At 42.2% G+C, this 17072-nt stretch overlaps 1 protein-coding gene and 1 long non-coding RNA gene across 8 annotated transcripts in view; one reads left to right on the top strand and one right to left on the bottom strand.

The window, feature by feature from the left end:
• Window positions 1-12168, bottom strand: part of LOC143768567 (uncharacterized) — a 49113-nt gene extending 36945 nt beyond the window's left edge. Inside the window, exons 1-2 of the long non-coding RNA XR_013213947.1 lie at window positions 11837-12168; window positions 9082-9131 (exon numbers count right to left, since the gene is read on the bottom strand). This is a non-coding gene — a long non-coding RNA (uncharacterized LOC143768567). The remainder of the gene's footprint in view (window positions 1-9081; window positions 9132-11836) is intronic.
• The window catches only part of ZMIZ1 (zinc finger MIZ-type containing 1), a 626177-nt gene that overhangs the window by 438617 nt on the left and 170488 nt on the right, over window positions 1-17072 (top strand). The window lies entirely within an intron of this gene.

The following is a 17072-nucleotide window of genomic DNA, read 5'->3' as shown; positions in this document are numbered from 1 at the left end:
AAGCGCAGTTTGTATTTTGTAACCTCTTTTAACATATATGCCAGTTATAGCTCTGGGTGCATCCTTGATGTGGACAAAAAGCTCAGTGCTCATTTCTGCCCACTAGTTTTGCATGCCTCCCTCACTTTGGCTTGCCTGTAGTGATTGCTGAGGAAAGACAGGTTAAGCCAGTGTTGTCAGCCACCAACAGGGGAGGCAAGGACAGCATAATGAGTGGGCAGAACAGTGCACCCAGCACCCTAATTAGCATATTTAATTACTCTTCCGTTTCTGCAGAACAGAGGCCGTGATTACAACACCAAAGTGCTATGTGTGTAAGGGTTTGTGTTTAGTTCATACGGTCACTTAGGGCTTGTTCATGTGAGACACTAAATCTGTAGCAAAATTCTGTACCCTGCTCCATATCACATGGACAGGGGAGGTGGGCGAGCGGTGTGCGAGCGGCGTGAGCACTATGTGCCATATAACATATAGCAATGTGATATTTGGGGAGTTGCCATCAAGGTGCCCTTGCTGCAGTAGAAGGGGAGATGATCAAGCCAACAGCTAATTATAGGAACTCAGGACAGAAAAAAACGTTATCTTGGGACGCACTAGCTGGAGATGGAATATGTCAGATTGTAATTAATTCTGCTCCCTGGTCTCACGTTGGCTGCGTGCGAATACAGGGTGCTACCAGGGAGAATACATAATTAGCAGACACATGCTACAAACACTAGAAGCTTCACATCTGGAGCCACACAGTCATAGAAACCCACCGCAGCTTCCTGGGTTTTGTTTTTTTATTTTGGAAATTTTAATTATTTCAATATGCTGAAACGGGTAGCTCATCTTCATCCACCTATCTACCCAGTGTAGGTTACCAAATGCCTCCACTGATTTCTACAGTGTATTTGTGTGCCATCTTTTCAGACCTGAGGCTTTTTATTTTTATGTGTTGTACAGGATTAAGTAAACATGGCTGCTTTTGTTCTCGAAATGGCACCGCTCCAGTACAGCAGTTGTCTGGTTAGTGCCATTCTCCTCCATTAAAGTGTATAGGTCTGACGGGCAGGTAGAAGGAACATTTCTGAGCAAGCCTTTTATGAAAAATTGTGTTGGTGCTAAATGTATTTAGCCTTATACTACACACAAATCTCGCATGTATATGTAGGAGTTGGAAGAGGTTGCTAGGCTGACAGTTACCTCATGTGTATACCACTCCTGTACCCGTCTAACCTATAACCTTTCACTTCCAATCCAATTAAGAGTTCATTTATGTGATATGTTTTATTGACCACACATCTAGAACCACACACGGCTTTACCATGAATTGTCTCTACAATTAGTACATGGAAAATGGTTCACTTGTAAAAACCAAGCAGCCAATGACTGCAATGGTGTGTTAAAGGGACTGTGCACAGTAACCTACAGACACTGTCCGGTTGGTGCTGTTGTACTGATTACAATGATACCTGGTGATGAAATCTGTCTTGGGGTTGTTGTTTCATCTTTATTTTCAGTTTTGAGTCAATGATATGCTTGTGCTCCAGGGCGACCTGTGGGGAGGGGGTACTTCATGTGGTTGGTGCTCTGATTAGGTATTCACCAGTATGGCTTCTGACAGGTCACTGATCCCTCAATGACCTGCCCCTTAGTTTACAAAATGAATATTCTATATACATGTTGGGAAAAAAAACCTTCAGTAGGCACCTTCCACGCCTGCGCAGTACCAGCTATCAGTGTATCTAGAGGTGATCCGATAGCTGCTACTGTGCAGGGCAGGAGCTGGCGGCGCCATCTTGGCTACTGCGCAGGTGCCATTTTCAAATGGATTTTTTTTTTGGCATATCAGAATAACCTCATACATAGTCAGTATATAGACAGTGGATGTCATGCTGTAGTACTGAGGGTTAATGCAGAGTAATACAAACTCCACTAGATGGCAACAGAGTGGAGAGTGAGCTGAATATCCTGCTATGAAGCAGACTCACAGTAATACAGCGGGGCTACCACTAGGTGGCAGCGGAGTAGTCAGAGATCCGAGTCAATACCAGAAGATAACGCAGTATCAAAGGGGAACCACGGAGAAGAATCAGACGGAAACAAAAGGTTAGTACCGGTCTGGCACAGATATACCAGAAGGGAGAGACAGAATCAGGTCAGAGCCAAGCTAAAGGCAATACCGGGGAATCCAAACACAGGGGATAAACGAGCAGAGACAGGAAGGTGGAAGGTGAACAGACACAGGTCGAGTCAGATAAACGCAGCAGGACAGATCAGGAACTCGCCAGAGCCAGCTAGCACGCCGAAGGCAAGCAATATAACTGGCACTGCACACAGGTTGCAGCACCAAGATATAGGAGACCGGACACGGAAACGAGGCAGGGAAAGTTAACCCCTGACATGATCGGACCAGGAAAGGAAAGACAAAACCAAAACCCAGCCTGGATCATGACAGTGCATATGTGATTATGCTGCAGCGCAGTTGCCACCACAGGCTCCTGGCTGTAGAAGGTTTTTTTTTCAATATGTATATATAAAATATTCATTGTGTAAACTAGGGAGCAAGTCAGTGAGTGATCATTGACCTGTCAGAAGCCAAACACATGAATACCTAATCAGAGCACCACTTGAAGACCCCCCACAGGCTGCCTGAAGCATGAGCATATCATTAACTCAAAACTGAAAATAAAAATTAAACAACAACCCCAAGACGGATTTCATCACTAGGTATCATTGTAATCAGTATAATGGCGCCAACCTGATACTGTCTGTATGTTACTGTGCAGACTCCTGCAAACAGATTCCCTTTAAACACATTTTAGATGTAGTTTTGATCACATTGGTAAGAATGACTCTTATAATTGAACCCGTTTTATTTTACACAAGCAGATAATTGTTTAGATGAAGACTGATGCGATCGTAACTCAAGATGAGCAAACAATGGCAGAGAAATGTTTCTACAGGATGAGAATCATGAATGAAATGGTTGAATATCAATCGTTCCCATCCTCCTTTTTGCCGGCCTAATCGTTGTACGAGCAAGCAATCTTCATATACATTTCACAGCCATTAAAGGGAGTCTGTCACCCCTATTTTTCGATATGAGATAAAAATATTGTTCAATTTAGCGTGAGCTCTGCATTACCGCAGTACCTCTCATATCCTCTGACTCCCCACCTTTGCTGAGAAAATACCTCTGCAATCTCTCTGGCGTCCTATGTAAATTACCCCGGGCCTATTCGCCGTCTCTCCCCCCCCCCCCTCCTCGGTGTGCTGGACGTAACGAGATCTGTGAATAGCACAGTTTCTGCTCGTGCGCATTGAATTTGCCTCTAGCGCCTGCGCAGTATGCTTTGACCAACTGTGGGCAAAGCATAAAATCATTATTGCGCATGTGCCGGCTTTTTACCCTATGCTCTGTGTTCCTGGACTTTGCATGGAAAGACTTCCGGGGCACAGAACGTCATGGAAAATGCCGGCCCATGTGCAATAATGAGTTTTATGCTTTGCCCACTGTTGGGCAAAACATACTGCGCACGCGCAAGAGGACATTTCAACGCACAGGTGCAGGAAAACAAGGCCAATGCAGTAAAGAAGAAAAATAAATGCGTAGAGCAAGCAGGAGGTGGGGAGAGACGGCAAATAGGCCCCGCCCATCGGACCGGACTGGGGTAATTTACATAGGACGCCGGTATTTTCTCAGCAAAGGTGAGGAATCAGGGGAAATGAAAGGTACTGTGGAAATGCAGAGCTCACGCTAAATTGAATGATTTTTTAGCTCATGTCGAAAAAAAGGGGTAACAGACTCCCTTTAAAACATGAACAAGATTTTTTTCAGTCTCATAAACGGTCATGCACGATGAACGAGCGTTTATGGACACATCGTTCAGTCCCTGATTCCATGACAAAATTATTGTGAGCTATGGGTCGTTACTGTTATGAAACGACAGGCTATCTACCAGTGGAAATGGGCCTTACATTGAGACTCCAGAGAAGAGTTCTGCACTTAGATTTTGTTTTTAAAAACTTCTATATTTTGAATGCTTATTGTGAAGGAACAAATGCTGCAGCCAGATGTGAGCTTGAACCAGTCAGGGAAATGTCACATGTGTATTTAAAAATAAAATCTTAAGGGGTTTTCAATGACCAGCCAAAGTAAAGAAAAAGGTAGTAGGCCACTTATATCTAATAGGTCCCCTGCCCCTCTAATTCTCTCCATGGTTTCCTCCTTGCTTCTCTGCATCAGTCACAAGCTGTTCACCATTAAAGGGAATTTGTCACCAAGTTTTTGGCACCTAATCTGAGAGCAGCATAATGACCAGACAGAGAGCAATGTGTCACTTACTGGGCTGCTTGCTATAGTTTTGATAAGGCTGGAGTCACACTTGCCGTATAAAAAATCGGTCCGATTTTGACGGAGAAGAATCGCACAAATGTTCCCGAACAGTGATCCGTATGTAATCCATTTGCAATGCGAGGATGCGATTTCTTCACATCTAGTAACCATGTGACATCCGTATGGCATCCGTATGCAATGCAATTTTAACATGAGATTTCACATACAGCAGTTCTTTCTATGTAAAAGCTCATGTTAAAATCGCATTGTAAAACACAACTGTAAACATCGTTTTAATACCCAATAATCTTCAAAATATATATATATAGATAGATATATATATATATATATATATATATATATATATATATATATATATATATATATATATATATATATATAGATATAGATTAAAAGCCGGCAAATGATCTGCCGCGTACAATATAGAATAGAATAGGTTAGAATAGAATAGATATATACACATAGTATAGGTGTGTATGTGTGTGTGTGTACGTATATATACAGTCATGGCCAAAAGTATTCACACCCCTGCAATTCTGTCAGATAATACTCAGTTTCTTCCTGAAAATGATTGCAAACACAAATTCTGTGGTATTATTATCTTCATTTTAATTTGTCTTAAATGAAAAAACACAAAAAGAATTGTCCTAAAGCCAAATTGGATATAATTCCACACCAAACATAAAAAAGGGGGTGGACAAAAGTATTGTCACTGTTTGAAAAATCATGTGATGCTTCTCTAATTTGTGTAATTAACAGCACCTGTAACTTACCTGTGGCACCTAACAGGTGTTGGCAATAACTAAATCACACTTGCAGACAGTTGACATGGATTAAAGTTGACTCAACCTCTGTCCTGTGTCCTAGTGTGTACCACATTGAGCATGGAGAAAAGAAAGAAGGCCAAAGAACTGTCTGAGGACCTGAGAAACCAAATTGTGAGGAAGCATGAGCAATCTCAAGGCTACAAGTCCATCTCCAAAGACCTGAATGTTCCTGTGTCTATCGTGCGCAGTGTCATCAAGAAGTTTAAAGCCCATGGCACTGTGGCTAACCTCCCTAGATGTGGACGGAAAAGAAAAATTGACAAGAGATTTCAACGCAAGATTGTGCGGATGTTGGATAAAGAACCTCGACTAACATCCAAACAAGTTCAGGCTGCCCTGCAGTCCGAGGGTGCAATAGTGTCAGCCCGTACTATCCATCGGCATCTGAATGACAAGGACTGTGTGGTAGGAGATCCAGGAAGACCCCACTTCTTACACCAAGAAAATAAAAAAGCCAGGCTGGAGTTTGCCAAAACTTACCTGAAAAAGCCTAAAACATTTTGGAAGAATGTTCTCTGGTCAGTTGAGACAAAAGTAGAGCTTTTTGGGCAAAGGCATCAACATAGAGTTTACAGGAGAAAAAAAGAGGCATTCAAAGAAAAGAACACTGTCCCTACAGTCAAACATGGCGGAGGTTCCCTGATGTTTTGAGGTTGCTTTGCTGCCCCTGGCACTGGACTGCTTGACCGTGTGCATGGCATTATGAAGTCTGAAGACTACCAACAAATTTTTCAGCATAATGTAGGGCCCAGTGTGAGAAAGCTTGGTCTCCCTCAGAGGTCATGGGTCTTCCAGCAGGACAATGACCCAAAACACACTTCAAAAAGCACTAGAAAATGGTTTGAGAGACACCACAGGAGACTGCTAAGGTGGCTAGCAATGAGTCCAGACCTGAATCCCATAGAACACCTGTGGAGAGATCTAAAAATGGCAGTTTGGAGAAGGCTCCCTTCAAATATCAAAAACCTGGAGCAGTTTGCCAAAGAAGAATGGTCTAAAATTCCAGCAGAGCATTGTAAGAAACTCATTGATGGTTACCGGAAGCGGTTGGTAGCAGTTATTTTGGCTAAAGGTTGTGCAACCAAGTATTAGGCTGAGGGTGCCAATACTTTTGTCTGGCCCATTTTTGAAGTTTTGTGTTAAATGATCAATGTTTTGCTTTTTGCTTCATTCTCTTTTGTGTTTTTTCATTTAAGACAAATTAAATAAAGATAATAATACCAAAGAATTTGTGTTTGCAATCATTTTCAGGAAGAAACTGAGTATTATCTGACAGAATTTCAGGGGTGTGAATACTTTTGGCCATGACTGTGTGTGTATGTATATATATATAATATATATATATTCACAATACAGACCAAAAGTTTGGACACACCTTCTCATTTAAAGATTTTTCTGTATTTTCATGACTATGAAAATTGTAAATTCACACTGAAGGCACCAAAACTATTAATTAACACATGTGGAATTATATACTTAACAAAAAAGTGTGAAACAACTGAAATTATGTCTTATATTCTAGGTTCTTCAAAGTAGCCACCTTTTGCTTTGGTGACTGCTTTGCACACTCTTGGCATTCTCTTGATGAGCTTCAAGAGGTAGTCACCCGAAATGGTTTACACTTCACAGGTGTACCCTGTCAGGTTTAATAAGTGGGATTTCTTGCCTTATAAATGGGGTTGGGACCATCAGTTGTGTTGTGCAGAAGTCTGGTGGATACACAGCTGATGGTCCTACTGAATAAACTGTTAGAATTTGTATTATGGCAAGAAAAAAGCAACTAAGTAAAGAAAAACGAGTGGCCATCATTACTTTAAGAAATGAAGGTCAGTCAGTCCGAAAAATTGGGAAAATTTTGAAAGTGTCCCCAAGTGCAGTGGCACAAACCATCAAGCGCTACAAAGAAACTGGCTCACATGAGGACCGCCCCAGGAAAGGAAGACCAAGAGTCACCTCTGCTTCTGAGGATAAGTTTATCCGAGTCACCAGCCTCAGAAATTGCAAGTTAACAGCAGCTCAGATTAGAGACCAGGTCAATGCCACACAGAGTCCTAGCAGCAGACACATCTCTACAACATCTGTTAAGAGGAGGCTTTGTGCAGCAGACCTTCATGGTAAAATAGCTGCTAGGAAACCACTGCTAAGGACAGGCAACAAGCAGAAGAGACTTGTTTGGGCTAAAGAACACAAGAAATGGACATTAGACCAGTGGAAATCTGTGCTTTGCTTTGATGAGTCCAAATTTGAGATCTTTGGTTCCAACCACCGTGTCTTTGTGCGACGCAGAAAAGGTGAACGGATGGACTGTACATGCCTGGTTCCCACCGTGAAGCATGGAGGAGGAGGTGTGATGGTGTGGGGGTGCTTTGCTGGTGACACTGTTGGGGATGTATTCAAAATTGAAGGCATACTAAACCAGCATGGCTGCCACAGCATCTTGCAGCGGCATGTTATTCCATCCGGTTTGCGCTTAGTTGGACCATCATTTATTTTTCAACAGGACAATGACCCCAAACACACCTCCAGGCTGTGTAAGGACTATTTGACCAAGAAGGAGAGTGATGGGGTGCTATGCTAGATGACCTGGCCTCCACAGTCACCAGACCTGAACCCAATCGAGATGGTTTGGGGTGAGCTGGACCGCAGAGTGAAGGCAAAAGGGCCAACAAGTGCTAAGCATCTCTGGGAACTCCTTCAAGATTGTTGGAAGACCATTTCCGGTGACTACCTCTTGAAGCTCATCAAGAGAATGCCAAGAGTGTGCAAAGCAGTCATCAAAGCAAAAGGTGGCTACTTTGAAGAACCTAGAATATAAGACTTATTTTCAGTTGTTTCACACTTTTTTGTTAAGTATATAATTCCACATGTGTTAATTCATAGTTTTGATGCCTTCAGTGTGAATGTACAATTTTCATAGTCATGAAAATACAGAAAAATCTTTTAATGAGAAGGTGTGTCCAAACTTTTGGTCTGTACTGTATGTGTGTGTGTCACTGGCATCTTCTAACCTGTCACTCTGTTATTTTACTGTACGCTGCATATGAAATGCCGGCTTTTCCAAGGAGATCAGTGTGTAAAAATAGGACAGCACTCGCATAGTCCTATTGCTGTGTCATTTTTTTCTCGCACCCATTGACTTCTATTGCGGAATGCGATCCAATTTCAAATTACAATTGCAGCATGCTGTGAGTTTTTTACAGTCCGATCGTGGTCAGATCTGAGCTGGAAAAATCCCCCAGATGATCACACAATGATAGAATAACATTGGTCCGAATGCAATCCTATCTGATTGCATTTCTCCAATTTAATCGCAAGTGGGAATGAGCCCTAAGGCCAGGGTCACACTTGCGAGTTAAATGCCAGAAACTCGCGAGAGTCTCTCACATCAAATCCCGGCACTGCCGCCAGCACTCGGGACTGGAGCGTACTGCTGCATGTATTTCTATGCAGCTGCATGCTCTGTTCCCGAGTTCTCCGACGCAATGTATCAAACTCTTATTTTGGTGTGTTTTTAGTTTGGGATTTACTGCAGATATAACCTTTCAGATCTGAAAGTGTGAAATCTATGATAAATTGTGGAAATTGGATTGTGCTTGCTGCAGATTTTCAAATCCACACCAAATTTCAATTTACCCATGGTACTACACAACAAGTACATAATGTGTGATCATGCCCTTTATATGGCCAAGCAGTCAATGAATCCGCCACTGTTTTGAATGAACTGTTTTTAGTGTTGCAGCCTCTTCTAAGTTTCTTCTGTTAGCTCTCCATCCTGTGACCTGTTTGCTATAGTTTTCTTCTGCATTTCTTTATAGCGTCTTGTGCCTTTTTTTAAACAAAATCCACTACTTTGTGAAGTGGCATAAGTACTGGAACAGACTCATCTGCTCTGTAGAAAATAAAGTTGCTTACTTGCTGGGTGTAAGGAGACCCCTGGTGTTTCTTTTCTTCAAAAACTACACCTGTTAATTGGTAGAAATATGACTCGTTACTTTGCTTTCATCTTGGAGTACTGCTTCACACACTTGAGAGTAAACCAATGAATTACAACATGATTACACGATAGTACCTAATTAATTAACTCTGTAATTAATATGCAACTGCCTATTCTCCTAAAGCTGCTTGTATACAAATACACTGCTATAGTAAACCTCGGGCCGTTCTTAGGCCTCATTCAGACGTCTGTTCGTCTGTATTTTTGTGGACCGTTTCACACACTAGCCAAACAGATGAAAATCTGATCCAAAACTTTGATGAACATTATTTGGTTTACTTTTTTATATTGGTTGAAAAATGGTGGAAAAGATGTTTTCCTCAACGGAGTCATGTTTACATGATGCCTTCTTTTTAAAATTGGCGGACAAATGTTTTCCTGAAAGAGGCCATGTTTACATGATGCATACCTGATTCATTTTTTGTATCAACTGTCAAAAATGCAGTAAAATTACCATGTTTTTATCACGTTTTCAGAGAATGGTAACACCCCCCCCCCAAAAAAAAAAAAAAATTAAATAAATAAATAAATAAAAAAAAAAGAACCCTGCATGATGAATGCATTGTGTGAACACAGCCATAGAGCAATATTGTCAGATCAGATGGGTGCAGTTAGAACATGCCTTGGTGTGTATAAAAATTATTTTCTTGAATAGCTTTACTTATTTGTACTCCACCTTGTAATTATTTTTTCCCGAATATTCTTCTCTTCCTTTGCCCTGTTTGTGTCCTCTCTCACTGGATACTATTGCTTCCATCTGTCCATTATTCCACTCTTTGTTACTCATACCAGATTTAATCCCCCTCCTATGTTCTCTTACTGTTGCCCCCTCCAAGTCTGCTGCTCAGAAGTGATTTGCAATTCTTCATACTATATTAGAGGTCTTAGCTGTGGTCTGAATCATGGGTCATTCCTTCTTCGTCTTCTATTTTGCTGGATATTGAGGTCTGAGCTCCAATCTAACCAAACAAATATATACAATTGAATTGTTCCAGATAGATTTGCAAGGAGGAACTTTCAGGCATAAATTGAAACGGGAGGGGGACATGCGTGACTTGCATCTTGGCGGTTCTCTTTATTACATCTCAACGGGTTCCCTACTGCCAATACAGCCTAATGTGTCACACACAAGGGAGCAGGTAACTGCAGACCTACAGGATGCTTTCACTGATGGAATCTGGGCACATTGAATTGTTGTCTATGGTTAAGGAAGATCCCACAGAACTGGAAAACAAAATCCTACTTTGACAGGAAAGCGTTAACTAGCCTGTGTTATTGAAGGGACTTGTGAAGATGGTGGAAGAATTGTGGTTCACCTCTTTCCAGGAGCAGCCTTACATTTGTGTGGTCAAGGCCAGAGTTAGAATGGCTGCTTGTGCGTCCTCTGCGAGCTTTTTGGTATGGATCATTTAGTTGCCGTTGGAGGATTAGCATTTGCCTGCAGGCTATTTTTAATAAACTGATAGATCAGATAACTTTGCTGAGGGACTCAGTGTATATGTTTGTTCATCTGCCTGCATCTGGGGAGGAGAGAAAAGTGGGGGCATATTGGGTGGGAGGGCTAGATCTGAGAAGAGCAGGAGGGGAACTTCAGGCAGCGCTGGAGGAGAATTCAGCCACGCACAATATGACAGTAATAATATTAATATTAGTTAAGCTAGGCTGTGATACGATACCTGCAAAGGACAAACTTGTACATGTGCAGATTATACAGAGCGCTGCTGCTAGTTTACACTCCTAGAAGGGAACAGATTGGCGTTAACGACACATGAGGTTTACTGCCCCTCTTACCATGGGCCTTACGCAGAGACCAGAGGTACAGTGGTCCCTTAGTCCGTAGCAACTAGCAACTAATAAAGGTGCTCAATAAGCATGAAAGTAGACCTGATTTTGTTAGTATGGGTTTACACATCATGTTCAAGAAGATCTGACTTATGATCTGATTTATTATTTTTGTGTTCTTTTCTCACTTTGATTAGAAGGGCTATGTATTTTCTGCAAAATTCTGTATCCATCAACCATAGTCAAGCCGTTAGCAATCGGTTTCTAATGATGCAGCGGAAAGCCGATGCAATATTTACGAAGCGCTGTCTGTGACCCAAACCTTCTGGATTATCCTTTTACTGAAATGAATGAATGTTAGTAGCTATTCTGGGCTGATTGTTTATATTCTCCGCATTGTTCCATATGTCTCTGAAATGATGAGGTCTTGTTTGTTTTAATGCTATGTATATATGTGCGTATTTTTCCTCCAGGTTATATACTGATACAGTACATCATATTGTCGTATATTCCCCAAGCCCACTGATTGTGTATTGGCCACACAGCCTTTCTACTTCCCTTTAACCACCGCTACAGATGTGCATGGTGATGAACCAATTTCTGTGCTTCACTGATATTCCTCCCAAAGGAAGAGCGCAGGAGACTCGCACAAGCTGTCGGCCCTCCTGTGTGTGATTTCTGAAAGGTGCAACCCAAAATGAACTCTTTGTATGCCAAACAGGAGCTCTGGTAGATCATGCTCTTCCCTAGGACACAAGCCCCTCTAACACTCCTCATATTTGCAGAAATAGACATCTCTTTATCTTCTAGTATAAAATATAATGGAAATCTGAAGAAGAGACGGGAGCGCTAGAGAAGGGGGCGGACATTATAGGTAGAGATTGTACTTACCCTCGTCTAATCTAGCTCATCATGTCTTCATTGGTCCTTTTTGGTTTGTGCATTGTTTCCCTTGTCTTCTGTAATATTTGTTTTCCGGTGGTTTTCACCTAAGCTCTTTTTATTCTAATTGGGCATCCAGTATACCACTTCTGTGACATTTGCTCTTTCTGTCTACTCGATTTATTCTTTTTTTGATAACGCATCACTCATTCCTTATTGCTAATATAACAAATTCCCTCTGCCTCCTCGTCCTTAATTTTCTAATCTGTTCTGTTATTCCTCCCCCCACTGCTTCCTCCTAAACTGCACCTTCCCTCCCCTTCCTTTTATGTCTCCTTATTTCTTCATGGTTTAAGAACAGTTTTTTTCCTGAGTGCCTGTCAGTGTGTTTGACTGCTGTTCCTAAGCTCTCTGTTTGCAAGCCCTGGAGGTGTGAAAGATGGCAGGGAATGGGAGATAGTTAATCAATAACCACAAGGTCAGACAGACAGTGTCAGCTTTAGTGCTCCCTGTTAGGAAGCAGCAGCAGAGGATTTGTAGGGACTTGTAAAGGCTTAAAGGAACACAGAGCTGCTGTCTGGGCAGGAAGGATTCCGCTTTGGTAGGTAATGGGGACATCTACTGGTGAGCAGAGGACATTGTACCTTACAGCTTGTTAATAGCTTCATCAGTGCTTGTGGTTTTTCACATAGACAGTTCAAATAACTTTACCGCAGAGTCACATTGAATGTGCCAACTTTTTTACCAGTAAGATATGATAACGGTAAGCGCAGACTTTTACCATCCTTGGACTCATTCTCTTGGAGTTAAGAGAGTTGTGCTTTAGCGAAATACAATTCTAAAATGTTTTACCTTGAATTTTACTGATCAATTTACTTAGAACGATTGACTATTAAAATTAGAGCCTATAAACCAAGGCTCCTTACTTAGATAGCCCAGCCTTAGTGCAACACATGTCTGTAATTACTAGTATAATTCTAGTCAGAATGCATTAATAGAATGCTAGAATAATGAGCAACTTTCATGCCGTTCTTTCTGGGTGTACATGTATACTTGCACAAAACCGAAGTGTAATTGCTGCAGCTTTTCAATGCAAATGTAGTGTCTGTCTTTCCCGGGCCCCTGGGAAGTAATATGATCCTGGTGCTGTAACACAGGGGCAGTGTGTAATAATGTCCTCAGTTCAGTACGGAAAGTGGCCAACTGCACTGCATCATCTGAGGCTAATCCCACTAGCCTCCCGATACATTACATGGGGTGCAGTATGTATGTAAGGAGGTTCTATATGCAACAATATATTATGTTGGAAGAACATAGAAAGATCAGCATTAATAACACTCGTTTTGATTGTTCATTTTTCTCTGTGCTAGTTTTATTACATCCTGTATTTGCTGTGTTCCGCAAATCCAAATGATGCCCTTTATTCTTGTTATGTATTTATAGGGCTTCCATATCAGCTGCTTATGGGAATGCTTCTGCTTGTAAAAATCTAAGCATAAATAGAGCAGCCTGTATCAAACGGCAACTAATCTCTGTAATTCTACTGGATCTGTGTGCAGCTTTTTGCACTCTTACTTACCAACCCCTACTCAGCTTGCTGCAATCTATTGGCCAGAAAGTGTTACCTGTTATGGGAGGTGAACTTGCTGCCGCATACGTGTCTGCTCCTATCTTCTCCCTACATACTCCTCCACTTTCCATAGACTTTAAAGGGCAGCAACTGTATTTACTGAAGACTGATGCATTATAAAGCTTCTTGTGTTTTCTCCCTCTACTAACCTATCTAAACTTGATATTTCAATGTTTGTATGTGGCCCTACCATAACTTCCGGGAAGCATGCCCAATCACTCACAGTCTCTTGTCACCTGCTACTCAGACATCTCCAAAATTTACCTTTTCCTTACCATTTAAGCCAAAAAAAAGCTAACTTCCCCAGTGAGTCATTCTTCTTTTGACTACTGCAACTATTAATAGGTCAATCCATCACTAATCTCTTCCCTATGTAATCTGTACCGAATAGAACAGTCAGCCTCTTATTTTTGTCCAGCTGCTACACAGGCCTTCTCCCAGTGCCAGCCATAGCACTGGCTGCTCATCGGTTACAGGAAAGCTGAGCAAAGTGCGGCCCATGGTCCATATCCAGCCCTGTAGCTGTTCCAGTCCACACTGAGACAGCTGTAGGGCTGGAAACAGCGGCCCATGGGCCGTGTCATGCCATCATCCGCTTCCCGATGTCATCACTATCCTCTTCCTCAGGATGCAGACAGTAGCGAGTACACTGTTGGAGGAAGAGGCCTTCTGCTCCTTCTTCCACCAATCAGCATGTGCGACTGAGACAACAGGAACAATGACGTCATTACATCTTGAGTCAGAGCACCGTGGAAATGGAAGCGAGGTGAGTATGTGTTGTTTTTGTATTATTCATTGTATATGGAGAGGCTATGTGGGGATTCATACTGTATAGAGGAGGCTATTTGGTGACGAAACTGTAGATAGGGGCTATGTGGTGGCTCATACAGTATATAAGTGTCTAGTGGTGGTTCATATTGCATATAGCAGGCTATGTACAACTTCACATTGAATACAGGGGTTATGTGGGGGCTCCTACTGTTTGTGGGGAGGCATGTGAGAGCTCACACTGTATATACGGTAGAGGTTATGTGGGAGATCATAACTGTATATGGGGGCTCATACTGTATATAGGGGATATGTGGGGTCACAAACTATATAGAGAGGCTATGTGAGTGCTCACACTATGTGTAAGGGACTTATATTGTAAATAGAGAGGCTATGTGGGGCTCATTCTGTGTATAGAGTGGCTATGTATTTAGGGGAGGTGTGGGGTCTCATACTATATACAGTTGGATGTCAGCATACTTTTCATTCTGATAAATATTAAGTGATAGAATTAAAATTAATATAAAATAAATATAATTAATATGTTCATATTATTGAGCAGAATTTATTTCAGCCTATTGGATCGGCCTCCGCAACAATCAGTCTTGCATGTGGCCTTTCGGGAAAATGAATTGCCCACCCCTGTGTTGTAGCATACAATATAAATTTATCACACTCCCCTACAACACTCTCTGGAGAGCTGCACCTCCCTACGCCTCCTCCTTCATCTCTGTCTCACATCCTACCTGTGCTGTCGGTTCTGACATGATCTAAAACTAACATTACCCAAAATCCAAACCTACCAGTCCTACCCCAAATAGTATGGTTAATTCCCAATGTCTAAAGTTGTAAACGTGCCCTGAAAACATATCTTTTTACGTTGGCCAATTACATCACATTACAAATGTAAATTCTCTTAGTTTCTGCCTTCCTACGTTATTTAATCTGTTATTCTTTCATCTACGCACTCCATGCATTCTATAGCACTCCATATCTTTTTATACCAGATACTGGATGGTACCACCTCATACAGCTTTACATGAATATCCTTATGCTAAAAGATGGCTGGATCATACTACACAAGCACTCCTTACTCCTGTGTCACCCTGTGAGCAGGGCCCTCACTCCACGTGTTGAGCTATTTAATTATGTGTTAGTCTGTAATGTCTGTTCTTTGTGCACTGTGAATTGTAAAGTGCCGCAGAATATGTTGGCCTGACATATATTAATGATTACTTTGCTACCTGCCCAATTTCATCATGTAAGGAATTCTGCTAATAAGATCACAGTTTCTTACAGATTTGTGTTCACCTAGAAGATTTTCCCTTTAATATCTGCAGCACATGCTAATGTTTGTTGATGACACCATACTGACATAGCCTCACCTCAGGAGGTTATAGTAATCTGCTACTTTATACTAGAAGTAGATAGAACCCTTCACAAATGCTTTCTCGGGTTTATTGTAGAGCTGTGCTGATTTCAGTTTGTAGACGCACCTCATATCCTGCCAGTGTGAGGCCTGAAGCCTTATTCATGGTAGACAGTGATGACATATTATTTACACCATTCCTAAATGTCAAGAATAATCAAATGGTAACTTGTTGGAAGATATATTATTGCATTCCCCACTTTGGAATAGGATTCACTCCAGAGAGGGAAATAGATTTTGAATATAGTCTTATCATAGAATCATACAATGATAGAGTTGGAAGGGACCTCCTGGATCATCTGGTCCGACCCCCAGCTCAAAGCAGGATTCACTAAACCATCTCAGACAGGTGTCTGTCCAGCCTCTGTTTGAAGACTTTCATGGAAGGAGAACTCACCACCTCTCGTGGCAGCCTGTGCCACTCATTCCACTCCACACGAACTGTCAAAAAGTTTTTACTAATATCTACCGTATTTTTCCGACTATAAGACGCACTTTTTTTCCTCCAAATTTGGGAGGAAAGTGTGGGTGCGTCTTATAGTACGGATATAGCATGTGGGGAGGGGGGCAGCAGCGAGTGGGATCGCACTGTTATCCCACTTCAGGATGTCCCCGCTGCCGGAATCAGCTGCTGGGGAAACCACATGGCCCCGCTGATTAAGTGCAGTGAATATTCATTAGCAGCTCCCCGCCCACCGATCAGCTGAGCAGTGAGCGGGGAGCAGCAAATGAATACTGCACTTAATCAGCGACACACAGTTTCCCCAGCACTGATTCTGGGGAGAATCTGTGTGTCCGGGGGAGGAGGCAGCAGCAGCAGGGGCCAGGAGATCGCTGCATACCTGCCTGTGCTGGACGCTGAGCTGTCTGTGGTGCACAAGGAGGACCTGTGTGATGTCAGAAGTGGGCGAGCTGGAGCATCACATGGCAGCTCAGAGCCCTCCCTCTTCTGACATCATCATAGGTCCTTCAGACTCCCACCTAGAATCTGCAGCTTCCTCTTATGTCCTGCGCGTGCGCTGTGGAAAGGCAACAAGAGAGAGGTCTCTGTGTGCAGCCATGGGATGCTTTTACCTCACCACAGGCTGGCTCCCACAATTAAGAGGTTAGTCTTTACAAAACACAATAAAGCACTCTGCCACTCCTTTGGTGAACTATAACTCCCAGCATGTCATAGGATCTGCAGGACATGCTGGGAGTTATAGTTCTCCCATGGGATTTTAAAGCAGCACTCCAGTGTTATTTTGCAGTGCTGGAGTGGTGCTTTCACTATAAGCCCTGTGCCCCCATTCTTATACTTACCCTCCAGCGCCTTCATATAGTACTTTACAGACACCACACTGGTCCCGCAGCTTCCAACATAATAACGTACTATTATATATAATAACACCACATATAATAGTATGTTATTTATGTTA

This window comes from Ranitomeya variabilis, chromosome 4, assembly GCF_051348905.1.
Source record: "Ranitomeya variabilis isolate aRanVar5 chromosome 4, aRanVar5.hap1, whole genome shotgun sequence".
NCBI classification, from domain to species: domain Eukaryota; kingdom Metazoa; phylum Chordata; class Amphibia; order Anura; family Dendrobatidae; genus Ranitomeya; species Ranitomeya variabilis.
Note: the sequence above shows the minus strand (reverse complement) of the source record. Positions and strands in the feature narration are given on the sequence as shown.